A 14,433-nucleotide genomic window follows, 5' to 3' on the forward strand; every position below is an offset into this window, starting at 1 on the left:
TTTCTATATATTTTCCCTGAAGGTACTATGTAATAGTTTAATCTTGCAAATAATTTTCAAAACTCAAAACTTCATGCAGCCTGCAAGTGGGCAATGGCTCCAGTCACATTTCTTAGGCTGCTCACTTCCCTTTGCTTTTCCCCTACTCTATGCATCATCAATAATGGTGAAAATAACAGAGAACTAATAGGTCCTCAACTCCACACAAGTTTCAGGGAAAAACTCAAAAGGAAGCCACGAGTCTCTTTCATCTTACAATATATATTTAATTTAATGAACTTCCTGTCTCCGTTTAGGTCTGTCTTGATTCTGTTCAAATGAGAAAGGACCATGCTTATCTTCATGGACAGTTTAGAGGCCCCGAAGCTTATAGTTAGGAGTGGGGATGATGAAAATGTAGGTGGATACAGTAGGGTGTAGTGTCATAAATTTTGAACTGTTTGCCTGCACCCCTCAGTAAAAAATATATTTGCCTGTGTCACAGTACACACACATTAAATCTTCATGAGAAAAAAAAAAACCCTGAACATGCAGGGCACACCCTGATGTTTTCTATTTTAGTTAGCTCTATATTTCATTAAAACAAAAATATTAGTTGTAACTAACTGGCATGATAAGAAATTCAGTTTCTAAAACGCTGAGGAGTATGAATAAGGTTCTAGAATTTGGTCCAGAAAGAACAGACTTTTTTCAATCTAGAACTGACAATTTTCACTGAAACCTCGAGCTAGAAATTCTTTGAATCCCTTTACTACTCAGCTTTCTCACCTCTAAAACCAGAGAGGTAACCATATTTTATAGGGCGGCTTTGAGAATCTCAGCAATAATGCGTACAAAAGTACCAGGCACGTAATAGGCACTTAATAAATGTTTTCTCTCACTCCCCCCAACCCCACAACGGGTACATCATTTTATATTAGGGGGATTCCCTTGGAGATAAATAATCTTAGGGGCAGAATGAACTTTTCTCCACAGCCATATTAACAAGTTGAGTCAGACCCCAATGTATTACAGAGCATCTAATGTTCAGCAACCCAAAGGGAACAGAGAGAAGCGGCAGAAAGGCTTAAATCCTGGACTCCAGGGCCTTACTGGGAGTGTTTGTGGTTAACAGCGTGGGTGGAAACAGGTGGGCAAATTCTGGGCATGGAGTCAAGCTACATTTCTAAGCCTAGAGAGTAAGGAATGTAGAAATGGTCTCCCTCTCCTGCCCAGCTTCCCTGTCTGCATTACCGCCTCTATTTGTTTATCCAGACATCCTGGACAACATGAAGAGCATCTGATATAAGGTGTTAGGCTCATTCAGCTGCACCTGTGCAGAAGCATCAGTTAATGTCTCATTGAAGTGTTCCACATGTTTCTCTTACCTCCAGCTGACTTAGCGATGGCATTCTCACACGCTCTCTTAATCCTGGTCCCCATAAATCCTTTCCAAGTCCCTCCCTCCATTGTCCCTCCCATCCATCAAGAGCTCAGTGAAATCCCTTGGCATGTACAGTACATCTTTTCCTTGAGCCCATTCACAAAGAAGCCCTGTCATGGCTGTTGTTTTCAACCTCCATTCTCTCTCCCCACTTTTGTGTTTGAGTAGGTGTGTGTGTTTGTGTGTAGTGTGTATGGTAGGGTAGAGGTGATTCGTGAGAGCACAGGAGGGGTAGGCAGGTCTACATATGGTGATTTCATTGTCTTCAGAAACTGTTCAAATTCCTACCCTTTGGCTTCAAATATTTCTTGTCTTCAGTTACTAATGTCCTCTTAGTTTCAAATGAAAATATCTCAACGTTTTACTCTAAAAATTTTGCATATTTATCTGAAAAGATGTTGAGACTGATGGGTTTCAGGATTGCCGCCCTCAAATATGCCACTTATGGCATACTGATTATTTTGAATTAAAGTCACTTAAGAAGCAGCTGGTACGAGAAGGACTCTCTGAACCTCCTCTGTCACCCTGAAAGCAGGAAAGAAACCTCCCGTGTGAAAGGTTCTCTCACTGTACCAGGAAGTAGAGAAACATCCTTAGCACCAGAAGCAGGGAATTTAGCGCTGTGAAGACAGTGTAAACAAACCTTGTGACTTCTTTACTAATTTACTATCCCAAACCCAAACTTCATCTTGTCTGTTCTTCTCAAACTCTTTGTCTAAAAGCTATAAAAGCTGCGCTCCATGGTCCCTTCATTTATGAAATTACTTTGTTTTTTTCTCCTGTTATTTTATCTTGTCAATTTAATTTAATTATTAAGTCAGCCAAAAGAACCTAGACAAGTAGAAGTAAATTTTCCCCTCCTCAACAAGACTGAAGAAATTACAAATAAATTAATAATCATTCATGACCTCACTGTATACTTTAAAATAAAGCCAAATTTTTATGCACATGACCCCAAAAGGTATATTTAAAAATATGTATATAGGTGTGTGTGTGTGTGTATGTGTGTGTGTGTATACATGAATGGGTCATACATTTAAGTATTTTTCTATAATCATTTTTCTTTCTCCTTATAATGTATCATAAATATTCTTTCATGACAATAAAACAGATCTGGATTTTTAATGACAGCATAGATTTCCATTGGGTAAATACATCATGAATTACTTACTCACCTACTGGGAGACATTTAAATGTTTTTAACCTTGGCTATAACAAAAATATTCTGTGAGGAATATCACCATATGTGCATTTTTACCTACTTGCCCAATTATTTTCTAAGGATAAATTCCTAATGGTAGACACTTGGCTCAAAAAGAATTCACAAATTAAATGTTGATGCACAATAGAGTATTTCCCTTTATTCAAAAAATTTAGAAAGTATCTTGTATGATGTTGCATTTCTTGGTGTGCTAACTAATGTTGAAAACCTTTTCATATGCATATTGACCTTTGTATTTACACTTCTGAGACTTGCCTGTTCAAGGTAGACAAAACAGAAAAACAGAGAAGAGTATAAAATACTCATATGTCCCATACTAACAAATGCTAATATTTGCTTCAGCAAAGCACCATAGAGTTTAAGACCCTTTATACATCTCTGCGATCTAATCCCCCTCTCTCCCTGCCTTGAAGAAACCCCTACTCTGAAGTTAGTATGTGAATTGCCAGTTCTTGTTTCAATGGATTAAAATCAATAAATTGTACTGTTGGTGTGTCTTAAAATTCTACACAACTGACTTCATATTCATTGGCTTATATTCTAAAACTTTTTAAATTCAGTATAATGATTTGAATGCTGTCTGTTGAGATGTAAATATCAATTCATGTACACATTAATGGTTGTATATTATTTTTCATCTGAACACCATTATACCTAGTCTTCTATTGGTGGGTGTTTAGATTCATTCCAATTGTTTGCTATTACAAATACTGACCATTCTGATACATGTCTCCTTATGCATGTGTGCAAGAGTTACTGTATGGTGTATTCCAGTAAGTAGAATCTCTGGGTCATTAGTGAATGCATATTTTGAACTTTACTAGATATTACCAATTCATCTTCATTAGTGTTTCTGACAATTTTCACTCCAACCTCACAGCAGGCATGGGTTAGAATTCCTGTTTTACTTTATCAACATTTGGCATTTTAAGTATTTTTATTTTGCCATTTTTATTTAGGTAAAATAATATCTTGATGTTGTAAGTTGAGTTTTCCTAATTACTAGTGATATTGAATATATTTTTAAATGTGTTTATTGGCCATGTGGGCTACCTCATCTAAGAATTTCCTGTGCATATCCTTTTCCCATTTTTCTACTACAATGTCTTTCATTTTCTTACTGACTTATGGGACTTTATTAGATAACCTGGATACTACATTTTGACTCATTTTTATCACCTAATCTTCATTTTCTATGAGTCGATACATTAAGGGGTCTTTTAATGGAAGAATTTCATGTTAATGAAGTCAAATTCATTAAACTTTTTAGTTTGGATTTTGGTTTTCATATTTTGATTAAAAATCCTTCTCTGTCACTAAGCGACAAAATATATTTTGTATTTTCTCTTAAATGTTTAATGTTATGTTTTTCACCTTTAGGAATTAATTGTTTTGTTAAAGTTTCAGCTAAGAATCACATATATTGATGTTTTTCATATTTTCCTAGCACCACTTATTGAAAAGTCAATCTTTCTCTTACTGATTTGTATAACTACTCATTGTATTGCTATAATATACAAACTTTCCATATTTATGTGGGTACATTTCTTGGCTCATCTGTTCATTTGTCTATTTTTTTCTGACTGCATCAATCTAATTACTACAGTTTTATAAATGCTCTTGATATCTTGTTCACATAAGTGAGCAAGTCCCACTTTTGTTCTTCCTCACTGAAGTTGCCATGATTATTCTTGGAACTCTACTTTTTCATGTAAATTCTGCAATTATTTTGTTAAGTTCATGAAAATTCCTGTTGTGATTTTTCCTGTTTTTCTGTTATTTTGGAATTACATAAATTAAATTGTATAGATCAAATTGGGGAATAGTAACCTCTTTATGACATATAACTTTTTCATATATGAACATTTACTCAGTTCTTTTTCCATGTTCTTCAATGAAAGTTTAATTTTCTCAATAAGTACATTAATCAAAATATGAAATACACTTGTAATATAATATTAATAAAATTAATTATAACATGATATAATTAATAATATACATTAATAACAACATAAAAATGCATATAACATATATGCATTTTATTCAAAACATATAGTTATTTTCACGACCTCCATTTTTTTTTTTTTTTTTTTTTTGTGGTATGCGGGCCTCACTGTTGTGGCCTCTCCCGTTGTGGAGCACAGGCTCCGGACGCTCAGGCTCAGCGGCCATGGCTCACGGGCCCAGCCGCTCCGCGACATGTGGGATCTTCCCGGACCGGGGCACGAACCCGTGTCCCCTGCATCGGCAGGCGGATTCTCAACCACTGCGCCACCAGGGAAGCCCCTCCATATTTGTTTTTTAAGGCTGCCACAACAAAGCACCATACACTGGGTAGCTTAAAACAATAAACATGTATTGTTTTATAGTTCTGGAGGCTAGAAGTCCAAAATAAAAGTGTCGTCACAGCAATGCTCCCTATAAAACCTGTAAAGGAATCCTTTTTGCCTCATCCTAGCTTCTGGTGGATTGACTACAATCTTTGGCACTCACTGGCTTGTAGATGCATCACTCTAATCCTTCATCTTTACGTGACCTTCTCCCTGTATGTTTCTGTATTCACATGGCTGTCTTCTTATAATGGTACAAGTCATATTGGATTAGGGTCCATTCTATTCCATTATGACCTCACATTAACTAATGTCTGCAATGACCCAATTTCCAAACAAAGCTACATCCTATGGTACCAGGGATTAGGACCTCAATGCATCTTCTTTAAGGGGACACAATTTAATCCATAATACTCCACTTCCACAATCTCAGTCTAAACCACTATTATCTCTCATTTGGAATACTGAAATTGTTTCCAAACTGCTCTTCCTGCCTCCATGCTGACCTCATGCTTCAAAACACACTTGCATACACACAAGTCTATTTCCACATAGCATGCCAGATCATTTTAATGCTTAACTTCAATCATATCTCTCCCCTATTTAAAATCCTACAATAGCTTCCCATTACCAGTAGAATGAAATCCAAATTTCTTACAGTGCCTATCAGGTCCTACAATATCTGGTTGGTAAGAAACAACCCAATCTCCTCTCATTCACCTCTCTCCAGGCCCTCTGGTCTTCTGTCTGCCTTTTAAACACCTCAAGTTCATTGCTGTCCTAAAGTTTTGCCTGTGCTACTCTTCCTCTTTTTGTGATTATAAAGATATCATGTAGTTGTCTTTTCTCCCTCTAGCATATCAAATTTTCTCTCCCTACTAGATTATTCCCAAATAACTTACAAACATGCTTTAACACAAAAGATAAAAAGAAAAAAACAAACAGAAAAAACCCCACCAAATCTTTCTTGGTCCTAGTACTATTTCTTGATCTTGTATAAGATAATACCTTATATTTTCCTTCCCTTTATAGCAAAACTCCTTAAAGTTGTTGAGATTCAATACCTATAATTCCTCTCTTCCCACTCCTTTTCCCCATTCTGTTTCTAACTTTTCATTTAGAAAAGTATAGAAGATGCTATAAAAAAACACCCTTATACCCATCATCAACTTCAACAGTTGTCAACTGTGTCCAATACTGTTGTACTCTGGATAATTCTGAAGCAAGTCCTCGACATAATACAAATTCATCTGTAAGTATTTTGGTATATAATTTTAAAGATAAGGACTCTACTTTTAAAAATATTCAACTAAAACATCTAAACAAAATTAGCAAAAGTCTCTTACTATCATTAAAAACTCAGTCCGTGTTATTTTCCCAATAGTGTTTAAACAGAATTGCATCAACCCTGCTTCACTGATGGCTGGTGTTAGCACTATTGCACATTCATTTTAGTCCTGACCATGGCCTTTTTCCTAGGTCTACCATGGTATGACTTCTGTTTGAGGGGTTTTACAAATGTAATTACATCCATTCTGTCTGGATGTGTTGAAAACAGGAAAAATGCAGTAAGGTCTAAAAGGATAAAAATACACATAAAAGTAGAGATAAGTAGAACAACTGAAAATGTTCATGTATTTGAGGATTTAAAAGCCACTTTGGACTAAAGATTATTTACATTTCTAATTTTTCACATTAAATGATGGGGCATAACTTTAAATTGCGGCCTTCCACACACAAAATGGTACAAAGTCTCCATCCTCATTCTCTGGATGAATCCCTCTCCTGTTCACTCATAGACTCAGGTCACTCATTCTTCCCTACTTATTTTTTTTTTTTTCGTGTGCTGTATTATCTTAGACTCTAGCTAGAAGAAATAACCAAATTTTTGAAGATTCTTCTCTTTTCCTGAGCATCCAACTATCTGCCATAAGGGTGAGTGAAAATACAGACACACACACACACACACACACACACACACACACACACACAACACGGGCAAAAAAAAAAGTGTTCATAAAAGGTATCCTTTTGGAGAGTGAAAAGGCAAGCCTCCAAGGGAGATATTTACGATATCTGTAACTAATACTCATACAAAATAAATAAAGTATTTTTAGAAATCAGTAAGAAAAATGTAGACAATGTAAACAAAATGTAGACAAAAAAGAGGAAAAGTACTGAACACGCCCTTCACCACAGAGGATATACAAATGGCCAATAAACATAGGAAACGGTGTTTAACTCCCTTAGCAGAAAAATTCAAATTAAGTGCACAAATGAATGGTTAAAACTAAAGAGAGTAATATAACCAAGTATTGATTAAGATTTTGAGAAACAGTAACTCTCATATGCTAGTCAAGGGGGGGTTAAATAAATTCCTTGGAAAACTAGTAGTATCTATAAAGCTGAACGTACACATAAAATTCGACCCAACCATTACATCCCCACATAGGTACCAGCAGAAATAACTATGCACATGCTCTAAAACTCGTCTGAAATCTTCATTGCAGCATTATTCGTAACGGCAAAAAAAACTCCCAAAACCAAAACAACTAGAAATAACCCAAATGTCCATCAACAGTAAAATCAATATATTTTGATGAAATCATGCAATGGGAAAATTATACAGTAATAAGAGTGAATTTGCTTACACTAAAAAAAGTGGATAAGACTTGTAAATATAATACTGAGTGAAAGAAACCAAACACAAAAGTCACACAATATGATTCTGTTTATATAATGACCAAAAAACAGGCAGAATCTATCAACGGTGACAGACACTAGCAGAATCGTTACCTTTGGGGACAGGCAGAGGTTACAAAGGGGGCTTCCAGGATACGGACAATGTTCTACTCCTTATAGTCGTGCTTAAAGGGATGTGTTCATGCTGTGAAATTTGGGCTGTACGTTTAACATTTTCTACTTTCCTACCTGTATGTTATATTTGAATAAAAACCTTAAATGAAAATGGAAAGTAATTCTAGGCCTTTTGCAGGCCAGCACCAAGAATAGCAGGGAAAAAAAGCTAATAGTTCTTAGCACAACCAAGATGACTATTTGCTAATGGAAGAAATATTCTCTCTTTGGTTGGGTTTAGACCAGCATCCACAAACTTAAATGACTGCCGAGGGCATGGCCTTCAAAAGTGACAGAGCCAAGTGGAAGGCAGTGGGGATGAAATGGGTATCCTTGTTTCCAGACAAAATGCAAAACCCAGTCACTTCACCTTTAACATTCTGTGCACATAACTTCCAGACTAACAGGTGTTCAGGTTAGGATCCCTAGGACTACTTTGTCTCAAGGAAAAACAAAACCCCAAATATCTGTTTTTGCACATGTCTTTTCTTTAATAGGTCAACTAGTAAAGGGAACAGCAGGCTTGTCTGGGACACAACTGATAAGTACTGAAAAAGGAACTTTGGGACTTCCCTGCTGGCACAGTGGTTAAGGCTCTGTGCTCCCAATGCAGGGGGCCCAGGTTTGAACCCTGGTCGGGGAACTGGATCCCGCATGCATGCCACAACCGAGAGTTCATATGCTGCAACTAAGGAGTCCACGAGCTGCAACTAAAGGAGCCTTCTGTGCAACTAAGGAGCCCACGTGCCACAACTAAGGAGCCCATGTACCGTAACTAAGGAGCCGGCAGCCTGCACTAAGGAGCTGCTTGCTGCAAATAAGACCCAGCACAACCTGAATGAATGAATGAATGTATATATATATATATATATATATATATATATATATATATATATATATATATAAAGAAAAAGAAACTTTACCTGGAGAAGCCACATTGACTATTGTCCGTAAGACTAGAGCCCATTTCTCCTGCTAGCAACCATTGACTTGGTGGCAATGAACATCAATGTCCCCCCTGCTGAAAACCAGGCAGCTACTTGACATTGCAGGGTTTGGCAGGCTCCAAGGGGTGGGAGCTTGTCTTGTGGGAACAAATATGTTTGCTCTTTGGAAGCCAATCTTGCCTCCTCTTTCCAGACTTAGAGAGCTTGAGGGAATATAGCCTTGGAATGATGAACTAGAAAGGATCTTTGAGTCCAAGACCATAGATCTTGTAATAATCAAGAAGAAGGTACGTTGCTGATTAGCCAGTACCTTCAATTTGCAGTGGGATGAGGATTTATGTTTGATTTTGCTTTGATGTATAGGGAAGAACACCAGCCATAGAGTTCAAGTCTTGGCCCTGCCTCTCACTAGCTGCTGTGTGACTTGGAGAAACTTACTAAACCTTTCTCCATCAAGGTAAAATGAGCAAGAGTCACTCCCATCCTAAGGGAGAAGGCATGAATCGTAACGTGCAGATTTGAGTTTGTAAGAAATATCGGGTTTTCCTTTAAATCAGCTTGAGTCTGTTGGTGTCCCAGCAAGAACTCAACAGTCTACCCTCAGGGATTTAATTAAAGGACTATTTACAGACTGTATACACAGTGAAGAAAACAGACAAGGGAGAGTGACACAGGGTTTATCAACAGCAAGAAGCTATGACCTCTCCTAAACCTAAATGGGCAGAGAAATGTTTGCAGGGTCAGGGAGCAAACCAGAGCCCTGAAAGAGGGGCTGATGACCAGGAGTGATAGCCTCAGAAACACAGCCACTGCCAGAACAGTGGCCAAGAGGAAAAGAGCTAAGACAACAGGTATCTGATTTCTGCTTCACTGACCCTCCTGTATCTGCCCATGTCTCCTGGTAGCTGAATCTAAGTGGAGGTTGGAGGACCAGAGAAAAGGGGTGATAGATATGATAGTGGTGGGCCTTCCAGGGTGCGGACCAGGGAAGACAAGAGGGCAGTGGATCTAGGGGTGGAGCACACAGAGAAAAACCAACAAATCATGTATTTTTGCCCCCATACCCTGTCCCAACACATTGGCAGTTTTAGGCATTATTTCCTGCCTGCCCTTGGGAGCTGGGCCAAGCTCCTGGGGTCTCTTTCTCAGTACCAGAAGACTGAGGAGGCCCACTGGCCATGCTCACACTAGTAACTTCTGAGTGCTTGTTAGCTCAGTTCCAATGGTCTCTTCAGCCCTAGTGGTCCAGGTTATTTCTCCATGCCATGACTCAGAAACTTTGAGGAAGCTAGAACTCCCTATGGATTGCATTTGGCCTCCATAGGTCACCATTTATTTATTTCTAGTGGAAGTCACGCCACCTCCCCAAGAAACAAGTGTCCATTCCAGCCTCTGAAACTGCTAACCTTTGGTTACTTCTCAGTTTCTGGGAACCCTATCTATCTATCTATCTATCTATCTCTATCACCTATCTATATCTGTATATCTAACAACCAAGGACAGACAATTTTCCTCCCTCTCACCAGTCCAGCTTTCCAACCTTATCATACTCTCTATAAAAGACCAACAAAGTCTTATTTTTCCAGCAGTTTTTACAAGATTTCCATAGGAAGGGAGGTACTGAGGACTTAGATATTTGTTTGGAAATCTGGAGGAAAAAACTTCCATCCTTTCCCCCACCCATCTCACTTTTCTCAAGCCATCGTAGCATCATTTCTGCTCTTGGAACAGCTCCAGCCTCTTCCTGCCTCGGGGATTAGATGCCTACTATTCTCTTTTCTCAAACACTCCTGCTCCAACTCAGCACACACCCTGGCTCCTTTTTGTACTTTGAGTCTCAGCACAAATGTCTTCCTCAAAAATGTCTTCTCAGGCAACCCTATTTTAAAACGTCTTTCTAGTATCTTATTTATTTCCACCAGCATTTCAAATTATCTTGTGTGCTTATCTACTGGTTTATTGTTTGTCTCCCCCAACCACAAGTCTGTCCTGTTTATCTCATAATTATCCTTTATGCTAGCCAAAATTCCTAGCACATAGTAGGACTGAATACATATTAGTTGGATGAATGAAGAAATGAGTGAATGAACCCATAAATCCATTTACTGAAATGAATATCAATAAATTATCTTGCCACATTGCCTACTTCAGAGAGTTAGTCTAAGGATAAAATGAGATAAGTTACATGCAAGGGAGCAAAGTGCTTGATAAATGTTAGTGTTATTACTCTAGAACTGTGGCTTCTTACTGGTATGCTCCTCTGACACCAAGATTTTGGGAGCCCTTAAACATTCATCTTTTATCCTTGGAAGAGAGATGGCATGTGACCCTGAAATAAAGCATGAGGAAAGCTGAAGTGTAGTGAAAATATTATATATTCCAGTTCTTTTAAATACTAAGTTTCTCAAAATGTTACTTTATAAGATACCTACCACTGGCCTTAAAATACCATGATGTAGACATAGGTTTAAATAGACATAGGGATATAACACATAGATAGATATAGGTGGAGAGATATAGATACACATTCTCCCTCCCCCCCATCCATCTATCAATATATTTGGAAAGTATAAAACATAATAGAAATAATGAAAAAAATAACATCCACAATCTCTTCATCTGAAGATAACCACTGCTGATGTTTTGATATAATTTTCTCCCTCTTTTTTCTTCCCCATACTTAAGTTTGCTTACTTATTTTTACATTTTTGTGCCCATAGTTTATTGCTTATAATACCAATATTTATGATTCACAGTGACTCTGCTTTGTCATTTTAGTTAACAATTTCTGAATGCTTTCATTTACTGCTGCTGCAAAACAGAATATGAACTTGTCTCCTCCTTCTCTTCCTTCTCTACCTTGTCCTCACCCCACCCCACCCCAGAACCCCAGCAGTGGCAAGTGTTGGAAAAGCAGCTGGTCTGGAAATGTTTGTTCTTACCGGAATGCAATGTTAAGAATCTGCATTTGAGTAAGCAGACCCAAGAATATTGGTAGGACTGAGACTTACCTGAACCCTTGCTTAACCAGACCATAGGTTCATGACTATAACTCTCAGGATGTCTGTCTAGAGTAGGAAGCAGAGGAAGAAGCTGAGGCAGCTGAGGCTGGAAAATAACAGCCATAAAAGGCTGACGGTCACTGAGCGCTTCCAGTGTACCAGGAACTCTACAAAATCTATTTTTATTCACTGTCTCAATAAATTTTCTCAGATTCCTTTGCAGTGATTATTATTCCTTTTCCTCATGTTTTAGATGAAGAAATTGAGACTCAGAGAAGTTAAGTAACTTGCCCAAGCTCATACACGTAGTGTGACTTGAACCTATGACCTGTGACTTGAACCCAATCACCTAACTTCAGACCTAAGTTTCTTTCCCCCGCCCCCCAAGAGGAAAATAAACCTGGGGAGATCAAAACACCAAAATACACAGAGAAACAAACACATACAAGAACTGATTTTGGAAGAAAAAAAAGCCCCAGAAAAGGAAAAGACAAGCTGTTGTAGATTTTTACCTTTTCCAAAGAGCATAGATCTTGTTATCTTTCCCTAATAGCATGTATGTGTTTTGTCTCCAGGATGGAAGAGCCCTCTCACTCAGGACCAGTCAGCCGTGCCAAGACACTAGCATTTTATGAAATGTATACTCTCCCCTCTGTTCCCAAGTGCTCCTCCCCCTCTTCCCACTTCCTTAACCCATTTTCATGTTGGAATAAATCCCATCTTAGCAGCCACAAGAGTTCTCCAAACATAGGAAAAGGACAAGGATTCCATTGCCTCTTTTTCCTTTTTCTTTCTGGCTTTTCATAGATTCAACAAAGCCACACCATTCCCAGGTTGAGAAGAGGAAAAAAAAAAAAAGAAAACAAAAAAACTATTCCTGTCAGAATTTTGCTTCTCATGGCACTTAAGGAATTTGGATGGCAGGGCAAGACAGACAGGCTTTTAAAATTCCTTTATCGTTGACACCCCCGATGACTGATACCCTGTCAGCACTCCAGCTGCAAGTCAGGACTAACAGAGCTCTACCTCACGTGCTGCAGAAGCCAGCCAGTGAGTCCGCTCTCCTGCCCATTAGCACGGGGCTTCTGTGTCATCTCAGTACCACTCTCGGACAATTTAGGAGAAAGTAAAAGAAAGATACACAGAAAGATAGAGGAAGAATAGCAATGGGTCCAAAGACACCCATGACAGGCTACTAAACATACAAACTCTTGAGCTTACTAGTTCCATCTCTCTCTAGCTTTCTCTCCCTGACGATCTCTGTCTTCTCTGTATTTCTTTATCTCTCTGTCTCTATCTCTACCTCTCTCTGTCTCTGTTTCTGTCTCTTTCTCTCTTTTCTCTCTGTCTCTCTCTCATGAACACAAACTCACACACTCACACACACACACACAGCCTTAAAGTGATATCCTTTGGAAAAATCACATGAAACATGCTTTTCAGAAACCATCTATGCAAAACACCCATCCTCCCACTTTTAATCATTTTCACCTTCTCCTTTTTAAAACTGTCTTTAATCTAGATTTTTTTTTCACTATAGAATGTGAATCACATACAGCACACAGCCTAAGAGAAGCACAGAGTGTATCTGTAACCACAATCATAGCTATACTTTCCTTTTATTTAAAAAACTCAAAACTGTTATAAACCTTCCTTGCCGTCTCAGGACCAAATGCCAAGTTCCAAACTGAAGTTTTTGTCCCACCAGCCCATAAAAGCAGAGGACTATTCTTTTTTTCCTCTCTGTTTGTGAATATTTTCTTGATTCTGTGCATGATTTATAATCCATGTCTCTCTTGGCGGCATTTATGTCATGTTTCGCAATAGACTGACCATAAGCTCCTAGAGGACTGAATCCCATTGTACCACTCCTCATTCTTACATAGCTTCACAACCCAAAGCATCATTCCTATACGTAAGAGCCTGGTGTGATGCTGCTAGCCAAGAAGGATGCTACTAGTATTCGTCTTTTCTGTAACACCAGTATTATTAAGGAATTCAGTCCAGTGAAAAACATGCCACTGAGATTCACAGATGGGCTTTATTCCAATCCAGCATCCGCACTGAAAATTAAAGTCCTTCAAATAGTCCCCAGTGTTTCCTGTGTTAGTCCCATAGTTTGTGCCCTAAAGTCAATCTCAATGGGCTCCAAATGCTATTTGTGGGGAGTGGGCATCCTCTCCACTGCACATGGATGATACTTGGGGTGGGCAAAGGTATTAACAACTATCAGGGGCAGTTTCTAATGGTGCTTTTCTAATTGTTTTGATACTTCATTTCTAGCATGGTTTTCTATTTAAAAAAATGGTGGCACTTATTTTTCCAAATTAATACTACTTCTATTGCTTTCTTGATGTATAATTTATTAAGGTATTATTTGCATATAACAAACTGCAGATATTTAAACTGTATGCCATACACCAGTGAAACCATCATCATAATCAAGGTACCAAACATTTCCATCACTCCCAAAAGTTTCTTTATGCCCTTTTTCAATCTATCACTAGCTCTGTCCCATACCCCGGCAACCACTGATCTGTGTTCTGTCACTCTAGAAGAGTTTGTATTTTCTAGTCTTTTACATAAATGGAATTGTACATGACTATTCTATTTTCAGTCTGACTTATTTCACTTAGCAAAATCATCTTGAGTT

The sequence above is a fragment of the Kogia breviceps genome, chromosome 8 (assembly GCF_026419965.1).
Source record: "Kogia breviceps isolate mKogBre1 chromosome 8, mKogBre1 haplotype 1, whole genome shotgun sequence".
NCBI classification, from domain to species: Eukaryota; Metazoa; Chordata; class Mammalia; order Artiodactyla; family Physeteridae; genus Kogia; species Kogia breviceps.